This window comes from Sander lucioperca, chromosome 15 (assembly GCF_008315115.2).
Source record: "Sander lucioperca isolate FBNREF2018 chromosome 15, SLUC_FBN_1.2, whole genome shotgun sequence".
In the NCBI taxonomy this organism is placed as follows: domain Eukaryota; kingdom Metazoa; phylum Chordata; class Actinopteri; order Perciformes; family Percidae; genus Sander; species Sander lucioperca.
Genome location: NC_050187.1, coordinates 6325758 through 6342500, shown reverse-complemented (window position 1 = coordinate 6342500; position 16743 = coordinate 6325758).

Here is a 16743-nt window from a genome sequence, read left to right as displayed (position 1 = left end):
AGCGACGAGCTAGCGGCCCTGTCAGGCGCAAGCTGGCGGCCGCCTCACTTCACGGAGCTCCGAAAACTCCGAAAACCTTGGAGCAAATTGTCAATTCGGCATAGATTTTCGCAAGACTGCCTATATTCGAAATCTAAACCGTATATTTCTCGCCTAAAATGTGGTCGGAAGTTAATTTGGTGATGAATAACATGGCGAAAATTGTTAAAATTGTCCCGTTTTTGGGCTGTCTATGTACCGGAAACCCGACCATCATTGAATGCCGAAATGAATGTTGGGATACGGTTGCAGCGAAGTTCATACAAGTTGTCGGTACACGATCCGTTCTGCCTGCACGATCCGTTCTGCACATGCGCAAGATAATACTGTTTTACGTATCCATACGACCTGCACGATTTGTTCCACGCTAGCCTATGGCTAGCCTCCACCGGGAAGCTAACGTTAGTTTAGCTAACAGCTAATTCGGCTAACCGCTAGCTGACAGCTAGATTCAGTCTAAAATAACGTTAACTCAAACGTAATGGGAAAAGCAGGCTACAGCTAAATTAAGACTTCACAGTAATAACAATAAAGACAAGTATTGAGTGATTGTATTTTAAATGAGCACAAGTAAAGTAGAACTGACGTAACAGCTGTTATATATGTTAGGTGTTTGTTATATATGTCAACATTTATTTTCAAGTTTTATTTTGAGGGTCTTTTAAAGTTATTACATGCTGTCTCAGCTAGCAGTTAGCCGAATTAGCTGTTAGCTAAACTAACGTTAGCTTAGCTTGGCTGTCGACCGGAAGCGTGGAACAGATCGTGCAGTGTCGTAAATCCTCGTACAACCGCGCATGCGCGAACATTTTGCGCATGTGCAGAACGGATCGTGCAGGCAGAACGGATCGTGTACCGACACAAGTTACCAACCAATGCATCCTCGGTAAAATGGGCGTGTCAAGAACATTTCCGGGAATCTTAACTGTTCTTGGTGAAATGCGAACTTGTGTATTGGGACAGTACTTGGGCAACACGAGATGACGTTTCACAGGGACACAAGAACACAAGTCAATAGAAGAACACAGATTGAGAAACGGCCCTAGCCTTTATATATATCTATGTTTATATATATCTATGGTTGCGCGCACGGTAGCCGGGCACGCTGCTGATGACGGCATAAGCAAGCGTCAAGCTCAGCTGGAGGGTAATGTTTGCTGGACGCTGATTACCTGGCAGCGTGAGGCAGTTACTTCTTCTCCGGCGCTTAGGCTTCGTTAATGGTATGTGTGAATCCTGTTATGTGTATAATGTTATTTGTACTGTTGTGTTATGTGAACGTTTGTTTGTACTGTGTTTATAGTGTGAAGGTGCGCGGACGTTGTGAGGCTCGTCTGACTATCTCTTAGTGAAGGCTATGATTCTAGACCGGTACGCATCTTTGTTTATGAGGGTATATTGTTTGTTTCATGGTATTGGTTGTATCCTTAAATGCGTTATTTTTTTGTTATATTAAGGGGGAGCTGGAGCAAATGTGTCAAGACCAATGCCACTGTTTTTAGGTAATTAAAATTGGTAACCTGTATCACCATCAAAGACAAACTATTGTGAAATAAATAAAACCCTTGCCTACTGTTAAGCGGTTTATGGGTATTAATCTTTAAAGAACCTGCACACGCATTACATTTGGCGCTGTGAGCAGGGTTCGTATTTGTAGAAACAGTGGCATAGGGGGAGGCATTGGCCAGATCAGCGCGGGACGCTTGCTGTCGGCTTTCCCGGGTGGGTTCACCATGTCGCGGCAGGATTTGGAGGACGAGGTTCGGGCGTTAAAGGAAAGGCTGTCAAGTGAAAAGGCAGAGATGGACAGATTGCGTACGCAGAATGAACATTTGGCTGCGCAGCTGCACGAGACTATAAAGCCTGATATGCAAACCAGTGATCCACCTGTTGAAGCGTCTGCTGCACCATCCTCCTTCTCTGTATCCTCCCCGTCTTCTTTGGAGATTGTGTACTTGCCAAAGGAGAGAAAAACGGTGATGTTTTCGGGCAAGCCTGGCTCATTAGCTTTCAGTGACTGGGTGGATGAGCTAGAGAACTCTGTCAGTTATCATAGGTATAAAGGAAAAGAGAAAGCGGCATATATTTATGATCATTTGGAAGGGGAGGCTCAGCAGGAGATTAAGCATTCTGCAACAGAGGTGAGGAGAAATCCTGAGTTAATGTTAGCGGTGCTGGAGGAGGCCTATGGCCGCCCACCCTCTTTGGTTAAAGCACAAAAACGTTTCTTTGACAGAAAACAGAGGGAGGGGGAGGGGTTGAGAGAGTATTCCCATGCTTTACTCGCCCTTGCTGCAGAGGTGAGCCGCTGTAAGGGGGGTGATCAATTGTGTGGGGAGGAGTCCATTAAACATCAGTTTGCGGAAAATGTGAGGGATGTAATGTTACGTAGGGAGCTCAAAAAGCTGCTCCGACAGGATTCCAACCTTAGCATGAAGAAATTACGTGGGGAGGCTATCCTGTTGGCAGATGATGATGTTAGGGGGAGAACTGCATATACATGTGAGGCGGCGGCAGAGTGTTCGGCTGTGGGTGCTGTGGCTCGGCCGGACCCCATATTACTGGAGCTGAGGGAGGCTATGAGGAGACAGGATGAGAAAATGGAGGCTCTAGCCAAAGAGGTAGCACAGCTTCAGGTACAGATGGGGGGGAGGCCTCGTGCCACGAGACAGGAGCCCAGGTATGACACCGCAGGTAGACCCATTTGTTTTCGATGCCAGGGTGTGGGGCATCTAGCAAGGATGTGTAGGGGGATGCCAGCACGAACAGTTAGCGCTGATGGTAGGGGGGCTGCTGGTACAAGAACAGTAGGAGGAGAGATTAACCAGGGGCAGCAGGGAAACTTTCTCCCTCTGTAGTGGAGAGCCAAACTACGGTAGGGAAGCAAGTGGGCTCAGGGGAGATATTGGGTGATCACGCCGAGTTAGCCGAGGCACTGGTGGGTCCAGTTCCCATAGTACAGGCTGTGGTGGGTGGAGTACCGTTAGCCTGTTTGTGGGATACGGGGTCTAATGTGTCAGTGCTCACTGAAAGTTTCTTTCAGCAACATTTCTCAAAGATGGATGAGGCTGCTCTGAAGGCGTGTGGTTGGCTTAGTTTGAAAGGGGCTCATGGTACACCGTTACCATACGTGGGGTATTTAAGACTCAATGTAGAAATTGCAGGGGTGGTGTACCCCCAATGTGGGCTCTTGGTGGTGAAAGACTCCCCTGATGATGTCACACGGGAAAGAAGGAGAATGGTGCCGGGCATAATTGGTATCAATGTAATAAAGAAATGTAAAGAGTGTTTTTCCTGTCCCCCTGGTCTTTCATGTACTCCACATTCATCTGTCATTGTTGAAGGTTTTGCTAAAGTGTTAGCCTCTTCCACTGTTGTAGTACCTGCTGGGTCTATGTGCCTTGTTTCAGCCTCAGGATTTCAGGGTAACAACCCTGCCGGTCAATCAATAGTGGTAGAAGCATTAGGTGTTGGGGAAAGGCTGCTACCTCGTAACTTGTTGGTGTCTACCTCCTATGTGTGGATGCAGGGAGGAGAACTGATGGTCCCTGTTGTTAATGTTGGCCATACAGAGGTATGCTTGGAACCACGCACCCACCTGGCTCGTATAAGTGTAGCAGATGTAGTGGCAGGGGGTGTAAGCCCAGTGACATTCCAGGAGGTAGGGCCGCAGGAAGTGAAAGTGTCTGTCCATATGCAGGAGGCTACCCTGGGGCAGCCTTCGGCAGAGTCACCCAAGTTTCCTTTTGAATTCAATAGTGCTCATTTGAATGAGCATCAGTTAGCCCAGGTGAGGGGGTTCCTGGAAGAAAATGCTGATGTGTTTGCTAGATGTGATAGTGAGTTGGGCTGCACCGAGGTTATACAGCATGAGATTCCACTGTTAGATAACGCCCCAGTTAAACAGCGCTATCGCAGACTCCCCCAAGTCAGTACGAGGAGGTTAAGGCACATATAATGCAGCTTTTACAGCAAAGTTATTAGGGAGAGTTGCAGCCCTTACTCCTCGCCTCTGGTAATTGTGCGGAAGAAAGACGGGACTTTGAGGATGTGTGTAGACTACCGGCAACTCAACACCAAGACCCGGAAGGATGCGTACCCTCTGCCCAGAATTGAAGAGTCATTGGATGCACTGGGAGGTGCCCAGTGGTTTTCAACGCTGGACCTGGCGAGCGGTTACAACCAGGTGGTGGTAGCAGAGAAAGGCCGGCAGAAGACTGCATTTTGCACCCCATTCGGTTTGTTTGAATTTAATCGCATGCCGTTTGGTCTTTGCAATGCACCAGGGACCTTTCAGCGACTCATGGAGCGCATATTCAGTGACGAGCACTTCCAGTCATTGCTGCTGTACCTGGATGACGTGGTGGTGTTTTCCACGTCCTTTAGTCAACACCTGACTCGCCTGCGGATGGTACTGTCCCGGTTTCGGGAGCATGGCTTAAAGGTGAAGTGGAGCAAATGTTCGCTGTTCCAACCTGAGGTGCCGTTTTTGGGCCACGTTATCTCAGCCGAGGGTGTAGCAACCGATCCAGAGAAAATTCGGGCTGTGGCTGAGTGGAGGTGTCCTACCAATTTTGCAGAGCTTCTGTTTTTCTTGGGCTTTGCGGGATATTACAGGAGGTTTGTGGAAAACTTTTCGCGTATTGCAGCCCCTCTCCATGCCCTTTCGGCTATGGGTTCCCACAAGGGCCATGGCTCCAGGTCCAGTGGGATCCCCTTCAAGCAATTGTGGAGTTCAGAATGTGAGAGTGCGTTTCAAGTATTAAAAAGGCGGCTCACCTCGGCTCCTGTGCTAGCCTATGCAGATTTCACCAAGCCTTTCTATCTGGAGATTGATGCTAGCCATCAAGGGCTGGGGGCAGTTTTGTCACAGGATGGTGGGGAGGGCCGGAGGCCGGTGGCCTATGCAAGCCGAGGGTTGCGGCGCTCTGAGAGGAATATGGACAACTACAGTGCTATGAAGTTGGAGCTACTGGCCCTTAAGTGGGCTGTTACAGATAAGTTCCATGACTACCTGTTGGGACGACGGTTCACTGTGTTCACGGACAATAATCCATTGAGTCATCTGGCGACCGCAAAGTTGGGAGCCGTGGAGCAAAGATGGGTGGCGGAGCTAGCCCAGTTCGATTTTGAGCTACGCTACTGGCCTGGGAAGCAGAATGCAAATGCTGATGGGTTGTCAAGGCAGTATGTGAGGGCCGATGGCCCGGGGGTTTGTCAAGCCATCGAGCAGGTGAAAACTACTCTGGAAGCCGGGGTAGGAGGCCAGTGCACAGCTGCCATGAATACCATGGAGGCCTCATCGAGCTTCCCAATGTACTCTAGTGACTTTTTGGCTTCCAAGCAGCAGGCTGATACTGTGTTTGTGGCGTTCCTGAAGTACTGGAGGTGAGGGCAGAAACCCACCCAGGCAGAACGTGCAACGGAGGGCAGGAAAACATTGGAGCTCCTGAGGCCATGGGAGATTATTACGGAGGACGCAGGGATGCTGTATCGGGAGCTACTGGATTCGAGACGGGGATGTCTGAAGCAGCTGCTGCTACCCCACAGTTTGCGTGAGGAAGTCCTGCGCCATATGCACCATGGTCATGGACATCAGGGCGTGGAAAGGACATTTCAGCTGGTTCGGGCCAGATGTTACTGGCCAGGGATGCACGCGGAGATTGAGGAGTACTGCCGGAAATGCGAGCATTGTATTGTGGCCAAGGCCCCACTGCCGAGAGTGGTAACGAAATGGGGAAGTTTGCTGGCCTCTCGGCCATTGGAGGTGCTGGCTATGGATTTTACAGTATTGGAGCCATCAAGTGATGGTCGTGAAAATGTGCTGTTGTTCACTGATGTATTCTCCAAGTTCACAGTGGCTGTGCCCACCCGAGATCAGAAGGCTGTGACGTTGGCAAGGGCCTTGGTGAGGGAGTGGATTCAGAAGTTTGGAGTTCCTCAAAGAATTCACTCAGATCAAGGGCGGTGTTTTGAAGCAGAGATGATAAAGAATCTGTGCAAGGTGTATGGAATGAACCGGAGTCGCACCACCCCATATCACCCCCAGGGAAACGGTGGAGCACTTGCCGGAGGTGGTTTTTGCTTACAACACCTCTGAACATGCCAGCACTGGCTATACCCCATATTTTTTTTATGTTTGGCAGGTCTCCCAACCTGCCAGTGGATGTTCTGTTGGGGGTAGGGGAAGATGAGTTCGAGGGGACAGCCGATGATTGGATCCATGCACATCAGCAGCAGTTAAGGGCAACTCACAGTCATGCGCAGAGACAAATGACACTGCATGCGGAGGCCCGGAGACCAAGCCATGGGCTCTCGTCACGGCAGAGTGCTCTGCAGGAGGGTCAGTTGGTCTACAGGCGGAATCGCGCCTTCAAAGGTCGGCATAAGATTCAGGACGTGTGGCTGCCAGTTCCTTACCAAGTGTGTGTGTACACTGTGGCTCCCGTGGATGGGTCCTTGGCCCCCAGTAATGTACATCGGATGGAGCTCAGGCCCTGTGGTAAGGATCGGTCCGTGGAACCAATTCTGGGGCGGAGTGTAGAAGCTGGCGTGCAGCAGAACGAGGTTTCAGCAGATGAGTCAGAAGAGGACCTGGTGGTGCTGCTCAAGAAGGTTTCTCCAGAGGAGGGGTTGGATGGAAATTACTGTAATGAAGCCCCGGGACAAGACAGTGATTCAGAGGAGGCGGAGATGGGTATGCAGGTGGGCCTTGAAGAATCAGAAGAGGACGAGGTGAGGGATGTAGCAGCTGTTGCCCAACAGGTGTCAGACACTGAGTTGTCAGAGGATGAACGGGACCCTTCTCCAGTGGGGTTGCGGAGGTCTGTTAGAAGCACGGCAGGAATGCACTCCAATCCTTTTCATCTACCACGATCTGCGGTTCCAAGGCGAGGAGGACGGGCTGGAGCTCAGGTAGTGGCGCATCTTAACAATTTGTGGTTGGGTACCTTAAAAGAGAGTCTGTCCACCGTTATGGATAATTTAAGTAAAACTTCAATACTGTGAGGAATTGGACGCGGCAGGTACTTAGTTGTTGACTCTTAGCCCTATCATCGGGGCGATGATTTATGTTCTGGGGGGGGTGAATGTAAGGTGCTGCAGCTACAGGTGTGGTTGCGCGCACGGTAGCCGGGCACGCTGCTGATGACGGCATAAGCAAGCGTCAAGCTCAGCTGGAGGGTAATGTTTGCTGGACGCTGATTACCTGGCAGCGTGAGGCAGTTACTTCTTCTCCGGCGCTTAGGCTTCGTTAATGGTATGTGTGAATCCTGTTATGTGTATAATGTTATTTGTACTGTTGTGTTATGTGAACGTTTGTTTGTACTGTGTTTATAGTGTGAAGGTGCGCGGACGTTGTGAGGCTTGTCTGACTATCTCTTAGTGAAGGCTATGATTCTAGACCGGTACGCATCTTTGTTTATGAGGGTATATTGTTTGTTTCATGGTATTGGTTGTATCCTTAAATGCGTTATTCTTTTGTTATATTAAGGGGGAGCTGGAGCAAATGTGTCAAGACCTATGCCACTGTTTTGAGGTAATTAAAATTGGTAACCTGTATCACCATCAAAGACAAACTATTGTGAAATAAATAAAACCCTTGCCTACTGTTAAGCGGTTTATGGGTATTCATCTTTAAAGAACCTGCACACGCATTACATTAACATTCTCATGTTCATAGCCACATAGTCTAGCTAGCTAGGTTTAAGGCTAACATTAGCTAACCTTAGTACCGGTATGTGCCATATACAGTATGTGGACCATTTTCTTCAAAAGGTTTCCTAAACTATTTCTGAAACTTACTCATTTCTAAATAAATACCTTATAATTGTTACAAAAGTATACTTAGCAAAGACTTACCTTTTGCGAGTGCGTTTCTCCTCTATGTGGTGTTTCTCTCTGTTTCTCCTGGCCGCTCTGCGCTCTGTGGTCCCCTTACGTTAATCAGCCCACTTTTCATATTAACCAATCATGATGCAGCATGTGTAATTGACAGTGCTCTTGTCCAATGAAATGTCCTAATGCTGGTTCAAAGTTCACATCTTTTTGCGCTAAATTTGTTCAACCACAAGTGGATAAAGCTTGATATTGCTTTGACCAAAAATAGATATTGAGAGTAATCACACGTAATTATTTATTGAGAGTAATTACATGAAATTATGCTGCACTTGTTTAGATAATTAGGAAAAATCTGTTGTTGGTAAGTTTGAATCAGTAAAAAGATTATATGTGAAGCAGCTAACATACCCCAATGGAGCTGTTATAAAAAATAAAAAAAATGGGGTTAACGTTAATTTAACTTTAACTAATAATGGCGTTTATTATTCTATACTCTTTATAACAGGTTTATCAAAATTGTTTATGCTATATGCTAGTAGCACTTTATGCTGCTTTTCTGTGCTTTTGTTTTTATGTGACAGTGCTGAGTGTTGAAGTGCCAGTTAACGTCACAACTGTGATTTTTTTTAGGAAAAGGACATGTCCTGTTACTGTAGCCTACTCTTCAGTCAGGAGATAAATGTATATCCTATCATGTGCACCAGTGTGCAAACAGTTGTAAAACCAACTGTGTATTAAGTGTGTCTTTTCTGTCATCACTAGGTCACTGTCTTTGCAGCTTCTGACACCAGTCAAGCATGAATAGTTCTCTTCCAAAGAAGTTACATATGTGTTTGATTATATTGGGGTGAGTCTTTATTACAAACCTAGCTCTATTTGTGTTACACACACATACAGACTGATAAAAATAGTTGAGGAAAAAAACAGCATTTAGTGTCTTAGCAAGGTTTTGGGCACCACAGGCCACCAAAACAGCTTTAGTGGGCCTTCGCATAGATTCTCCAATTATCTATTAAGTGAAGAGATGAAAAACAAAAGATCTGTATAAAGAGTGATAGAATGACACAGGCCTACAAAGATGTTGAAAAAAAGTAAGATGAGCCATCCCTCTCCATATGCTGGCATTTTGGGATTGTGTTCTCTTAGAGGAAGAGGTTACTGCAAATAAATGGGGGGGGACTTTGATTTTGATCATATGATTAATGTTTTAATTCAGTTTTCAAATGTGTATTTGTACTCAGAGAAGGTTTGTATACATTTTTTCAAGCAAACACTTACTAAATTTGAAAATGGCACAGAGGTACGACTCACGCTGGAGAAAAAAAGTCAAGAGCCAGCAAAGTACTTGCAAAAGATACAGAAGAAAGGTGAGGACAAATCTGATGTTTTTGTTATATAGACAGCTGTTATTTATGTTCTTCTCTCAGTCCCATTTCAGCAGCTTCTTTGCTTCTGACAGCATTGCTTAACACTTTTCTATCTAAGAATATGATATTGTTTGAAATGACAGTTTACTAAGAATATTTATTTACTTGCCAATATATTAAGCACACACAAATAGAAAAAAATGCAGTATAATACAACAGCCTTTCAATAAAGCCTCCTTGGGATTATACTTAGTTTTATTGAAACTTAGAGGTCTTGATTTATTTTAATGTTCAATTAATTTTGTTCATTTTGTATGCTGTAATTTGTGGTGCTGTTGAACTGTACTGAGTGGTACTGACTAGGTTTTAATATTTTGCACATCCCATTAATATGCATTATGGTTGAAGTTTGGTAACTGTATTATTTCTCTCTATTTTCAGCTGAACAGAAAAGTAGTGGAGAACAGAGGTAACAACTGTTCAAAAATTTAAAACATCTAACTCCATAAAGTTAAAAGCATCAGCATGAGCTCAGGTTCCTCTGACACTTAGATGTCTGGTAATAATGTGTTTAGACTGACAGAAGTACTAGTGAGCCACAAACTCACCAATGCTGCTTTTCAAAATGTTGTGTACGTGACTGATTACAACAAGACAACAAATCTGTAAGTGTATTACAACTGTTTTGTGGTTTGGGTTTCTAGAATCAACATTGAGGCAAGATGACTGCTGCACTGAAGGAGTACCTTCTTCTGCTACTCTGGAAGCTGAGGACTTTGCTGATCAGGAAAACCTGTTAATCATGGATTCTTGTGACGTTCGTAACTCCAATCATACATTGTCCCAGTGTTATGAACACACAACAGAGACACACTGCACTGGCCTTAATTCAGAATCAGAGAGTGAACTGTCTTTTCACCCACATACATTTGTCGAGAAATTTTTTGAGGAGGGGACTTCCGATGCAAACTTCACATTTGATGATGACCTTTCATTCGAAGACAGCATAGAGCTTAACATAGAGGAGGGAACAGGACTCAAAAACTCAACAAACACTGGAGATGGTCCACTTTACAGAGATGCACCAATTTCTGTTGCAGAGAGTCTGCTACTCATAATGACATTTGCAAACAGACACAAAATAACAGGAAAAGCGCTAAGTGACTTGCTCACACTAATCACTCTGCACTGCCCCTCCGACATGCAGACTGAATGTCTTCGGAATTTACAGAAATTCAAACAATTTTTTGATAACTCCTCTTCATCTTCTCTACTTTTGCACAAATATTGTAGTGCATGCCTTATGTCTGTTGAGAGTACAGACACCCACTGTAAATCCTGTGAAGCAAATGTGTTGATCGAGGGCTCAACTTCATATTTCATTGAGGTTCCTATTGAAGAACAATTGAAGTCATTGTTTGCTAAGGAAAGTTTTGAGGAAAAACTAAAGTTCAGGTTTAATAGACAGAAAAAGTGTAATGACAGTATCGAGGAAATATAGGATGGAGAAGTTTATCAGAAATTAACAACTTGCAATGGGCCTCTCAGTGATCCGAGAAACATTTCTTTAACTTGGAACACAGATGGCATACCCATTTTCAAGTCCTCAAAGTTTTCTGTTTGACCTTTTTATTGTGTCATAAATGAGTTAAGTTTCGTTCAACGCACAAAACGAGAAAACATGATATTTGCAGGTCTTTGGTTTGGGGACTCAAAGCCATCAATGTTGACATTCCTTGAACCACTGTGCGACACTCTAAACAAAATTGAAAAAGATGGAATTTCTGTTCAGTTTACAGGAGCTCAAGAACCTTTCATATGCAAAGTTTTTACCATTGCTGGAACATGTGATTTGCCAGCAAAAGCATTAGTCCTCAATTCTGTTCAGTTCAATGGACAGTTTGGGTGTCTGAAGTGTGAACAGCCTGGTCAAACAGTAAAGACAGGAGAGAGAGGTCATGTCCATGCCTTTCCTTTTCAGGAGGCAGATCCAAAGGGCCCCCCTCGTACCCACAAGGGGTTTGTAGATAATGCTAAGTTGGCCTATGACTCCAAAAGCATCGTACGCGGGGTGAAAGGCCCTACCTGTCGCAGCAGACTAAAAAACTATGATTTGGTCTTGGGTACCGGCATAGACTACATGCACTCTGTACTACTGGGAGTCATGCGTCTGTTGGTTTTTGTGGTTTTCCACAGAGTTTTCCCGATGTGGTTTTAGTATGGCCAGGTCGATCAGTGAAGAAACGGATGAAAGAAATTCAACCACCATTTTTTATTAGATTCCTTCGCTCTGTGGCTTCTCACAGAATGTTCTTTAAAGCGTCTGAGTATCGGTCCATTTTATTGTTTTTTGGGCCAGTTGTATTCCGGGACATTCTTGCAGGCCTATACTATAACCACTTCCTGCTCCTTAGTGAGGCTATCTTCATTCTTCTGATGGAGTCAATAACGCCAGCACAAATAGATCATGCTGAAAAACTGCTGTGGAATTTCTGTTCTCAGATGAGTGGCCTTTATGGTGAACGATATATGACAGCCAATATGCACTTGCTTGTTCATCTAGCAGATAGTGTAAGAACTCTTGGACCTCTGTGGCACACTCTTGCTTTCACTTTGAAGACAAAAATGGGCACTTACTTCGTCTTATACATGGGACCCAAAATATACCTGTCCAAATGGTGAATGCTGTAAAGATTATACAGTGTCTCCCTAGCTTCACACAAAACACAAAACTGAAAACTGCAGCCTCTGAGTTCTTGGCCAGAATGACACGTGACAGTAGTTATCAAGCAAGTAATGTCAGCACTGTGGCAATGATTGGGGCATCATTCAGTCTGTGTCTTGAACCTGATGATGTGTCTCTTGTGGAACTGTTTCTTGGTCAGAGTGTTAGGTGAAGTGAGGAATAGTGGACCCAAATGCAGGGAGAGGCAGGCAGGCAGGAGATGGCTTGAGTTCAGGGATTTATTGGATAACAAAAAACGGCAGCTCAGAGGCTGGAAAAACCACACGAAGAAACTCAGAGAAAAATACAAAAGCAACAAGAAAAACACAGGCTGACGGCAACACGGGCAGGAAACAAAAGGAGCAATCTTACAGGGACAGGACACAACGGAATACAAAACGATCTGACACCAGACAAAGGAAACACAGGGGCTAAATAAACTAGGTAACGAGAAGACGCAAGACAGGTGACACCAGGGCTGGGGAACAGGTGGAGCACATCAGACAATCACACAGGTGGGAAAACACAAAGTAAAGCTAGACAAGACAAAAAACAGACTATCAAAATAAAACAGGAAACAGGAACAACAGACAGAAAACACAACAGGGAACAGAAATATACAGAATATACAAAAAAAACAGAAAATGTACAATACAAAAAACAGAAAATGTACAAAACCATAACAGAGATTACATAATAATGCTGTGAAGGCATATAACAGAGCTCAAATAGGGAAAACTGTTTACACTTCAAAGCAGTATGTAAAAGCTATACGGAGGAACAATTATACAGTGTTATTTTGGGATGGGATGCAGATCAAATATGGCCAGATTGAATTACTGTGTTCTTACAAAGAAACTCCTGAATGTCAAAATGAGATAAAATTTGCATTTGTGAATGAATTCTCAGTTGCAGGCATACATCTTCTACAGGATTCTCTGACAGGTGGGACATGTTTTCACGTTGTGAGCTTACTAGAAGTTCCTGTAAAGAGGACAGTAGTTACATTTGAAAGTATTTTGGGAAAGTTGATGTTTATTGATTTGTCCTCAATGCCTGGTATCGTGTTTGCTGCACATTTCCCCAACAGACTTGAAAGGGACTGAACATATTTTTAAGTCAAATTATGGTCATATTCTAACAGAAGAGCCTATGATTTTTGCAACTAGTTCAAATTTCCTATTGAAAATGAGAAGTCTAAGTTGATAGACAAACATGACATATTTGTATTGTGATGCCATACCGAAACAAATACTAATGATCTTGCAGTGGTATTATTGTAGGCATATCTGTTGTCACAAATAAAAGGTCACTTTTGGGTCCTGTATGATAAGATAAAAACATCTATTCAGATGAATGTCAGAAGATACTACATTTACACCAGTTATGAGCCAGTTCTAAGATTTTGGCCCATTTTGCTTTGATACAACTAAAATGCTGTCTTGTCCTTGTCTAGATGACTGCATTACATGAAAGTGATAATTTTATGAACTTGAAAGACACTTGGAGCTGAGTGATATTAATGATAGACTAACTGGTTATCACCCTCATTACTAATTAGCTGTTTTCTATGTATATTTGTCCTATTCATGAGCAAGTAATATTGATAGATTATTGTTGTTGATTATTGTATAATATTGTTAAATTTGCTTTTGTCTGCATTATGTAACCCCAATTTTCACCATGTAAATATCAAAACAGCTGTTTAAAATGTCATGGGAATTGTTTTTTCGTCATGGACAAGCATATAAACGTCATTACAATGGGCAAGTTGAGTTCATTTTTTTATTTTTAAAGAAAACAATAAATCTGGATGAGAATTCAGAGAGTGCTTGTGGAGAGCTCTTTGTTTGCTCTGTCTGAGTGCAGCATGAGATGCATGAATTAGACTAGAATGTGAATAGATTGAGTTTATAAAGAGAGCTCTCTGTTATCTCTGCCTGAGATCAAAAAGAGCCACAAAACTTAAGAAAATCTGAGACTTATTTCAGAGCTTGATGAGATCTATTTTGAAACTCAAAAGGACACTCATTTGAGATTTTGTGAGGCTTTTTCTCAGGAGAAAAACATGAGAAACAGGAGAAATAAGCCATAATCTCGTTTTGGTTTCACACATACCTCATTGTTGTCTACGAGAAATGCATGAGACATTTTTGAGAGCTCTTTTCTAGTTTTCTTTTCCTCTGGGTGGGGCTATTTTTTTCCTTTACTCCTATCAAAATAAAACTTTATACAATGAAAGTATCCATGAAAAGTAAAAAATGTTGTATTACAAGTTTTAAAAGAAAAACAAAAAAAAATAAAATAAAATAAAAAACACCCAAAAAAACCCTCCCCTGTTGTTGCTACCTTGTCGTGGTGGGGAGGCTTGTGTGCCTCCGTGACCCTGAAGACTATACCGGCGGGGGTTATACCCAGGGTTCAAAATTAGCACCATTTACCAGCCAAATGCTGGTGAAAAATGCAAGTGGCTGGTAGATTTGCTTCACTCACCAGCCAAAAACCCTGATGGTGATCTATTGAGAGGCTGGTAATATTTGAACATTCACTAGCCATTTGGCTGGTGGACGAAAAAGTTAATTTTGAAGCCTGGTTATACTCCTGGCAGGTACTACCAAGCCAGGCAGTTTTCAGGTTAGAGGCCAGTCTAAAAGTAGCATTGCCATCACCAGTAGGATGATTGGATGAAGATTGGGCCGATGTATTTGTCATGTATGCAAATTAGGACATATTCAATAAGTGTGGAGCTCATGTGCATATTCAAATTAATTTCAAAAGAAACTTGTAATACAAAAAAAATTACTTTTCATGTATACTTTTACTATGTAAAATTGTATTGTGGTAGGAGTAAAGGAAAAAATTAAGCCTATTTGGGTGTATTTTGGGCATATTTGATTAGTGTATAGCTCATTTGCATATTAAAATTCATTTTCAAAGAAACTTGTATATACAACATTTTTTACTTTTCATGGATACTTTCATTGTATAAAGTTTTATTTTGATAGGAGTAAAGGAAAAAAATAGCCCCATTTTTTACTTACTGGCACACATCTTGGATTGATGAGAATTAAACATATTTCCTCAACTAGGATTTCTTAGGACTTTTAGTATGTTGTTCTGGACACCTTATAGAAATGATCTATGTTGAAAAAAATTCTTTTACAATTAGTCTGTCGTAAAACGCTACTTTGCCTGGACTATATAGGCAAGGATAAAAAATATATATTTGTACATTGTACAACATTGTTGCTTTATTTGTTTTAATTTTGAGCTGAAATATGGACACTGGTGAGGAAATAAACAAATTATGATATAAAGTATTGGTGAATTGTTTTTTTCTAAACACACATCTAAACAACTCACTTTAGGTAGCAGCTAGTATAGTATTCTATAGGGCTTATAATCACTACACCTAATTTTCCTTCATAGTCATCCAGATTGTAATATTTCTAAAGATGAAATGTGTTTCTAGTTTCTGGGAAACACAACAAAAGCTTAACTTAATAAAGTGTTCAAATGTGACATACCTCTGCTAAAGAAGCTCAACATGAACATATGCATCTTTTCGTTCATATTAATTTAGATTTTGTCATTTTAAAGCAGTGCAGTATGTAAGGACAAATAAAAATCACTTTTCTTGTCTTGCAACGTCAGGCCAATGTTTATTTAGTTATGCCCTACAAAAAATGTGTGCCCACCTGAACAGTTATGTGCCCAGGTTCTGGTTCAGCGGGAGTTTGTTTATGCAAATCTGCTGCTGCTGTTATGAATGAATGGGAATTGAAACGGTTTGAAACAGAAGATGTGCAGTGAGAGAAAGAAGGCATATACACATTCAGTTCTGAATGACCAAAAACAGGTGGAAGATTCAATGATTTACTTCAGCTGACCAGAGTTAGATTTGGCTTCTGAGCATAGTATTAAAACTTAGGAAAACAAACAAAAATGAAAGGGCAACAAAATAATTAGCTATAATCACGCTATAAGTGTGCAGAGGAGCATTCAAATTAGAACAGACACAAATTGACAGAGAAACTGTTTTTGTTGCAACAGATTTCTTAATACAATACTTCTACGAAAAAAGATGGCCTTGACATCTGGCACCCACCTAGAGTCCTCCATGCCAACACTGAATGACTCTTCTTTTCACTCTTGTTAATTAACGAGTGTTTTTTTTTTTACCCTTATTATTACCCTACATTTGGAATACCATGGCCTGTTAATGCAGCAATAACCCTAATTGTCTTGATCATTTTGATAGCATGCCTTCTGCTCCTCTATGACTTTGCTCATGTGAGAAAGATCCTCTCTGATCGGGGGAGGGAACGAGGCAAACAATGGTCAGCACTTTGCAAGCGCAGGATTTGTGACACTATATGGAAATAACCTGGCTCTCATGAAAACTCATGAGACATGAAGTTTGCTGGAGATTAAAACACAGGTGTTCAAAATCCAACAATAGCGGCTTGCTTCTTCTGAGCTGAGAATTGGAAGTCAAGGTCATGTTTTTATACAGTGTTACAAATTAGTCAGGAGCCGGCTGGCGTCAGAAGATCTGGACTGGATCCAAACTGATGAGAGCACCTCCAGGGATGGGACAGAAATGGATAAATAGACAGTATCCTAATCTAGCAGCACCTGATGCTAGGAGAGACTCTCTCGGTCTGTTAGGAGATATAGACTCTGCCTTTGTGTATCAGATCCATGTACATGTACTTGTATTCTGCAATATCATTCACTAAACTTGTTATTAACTTTAACTGGACGAATCCT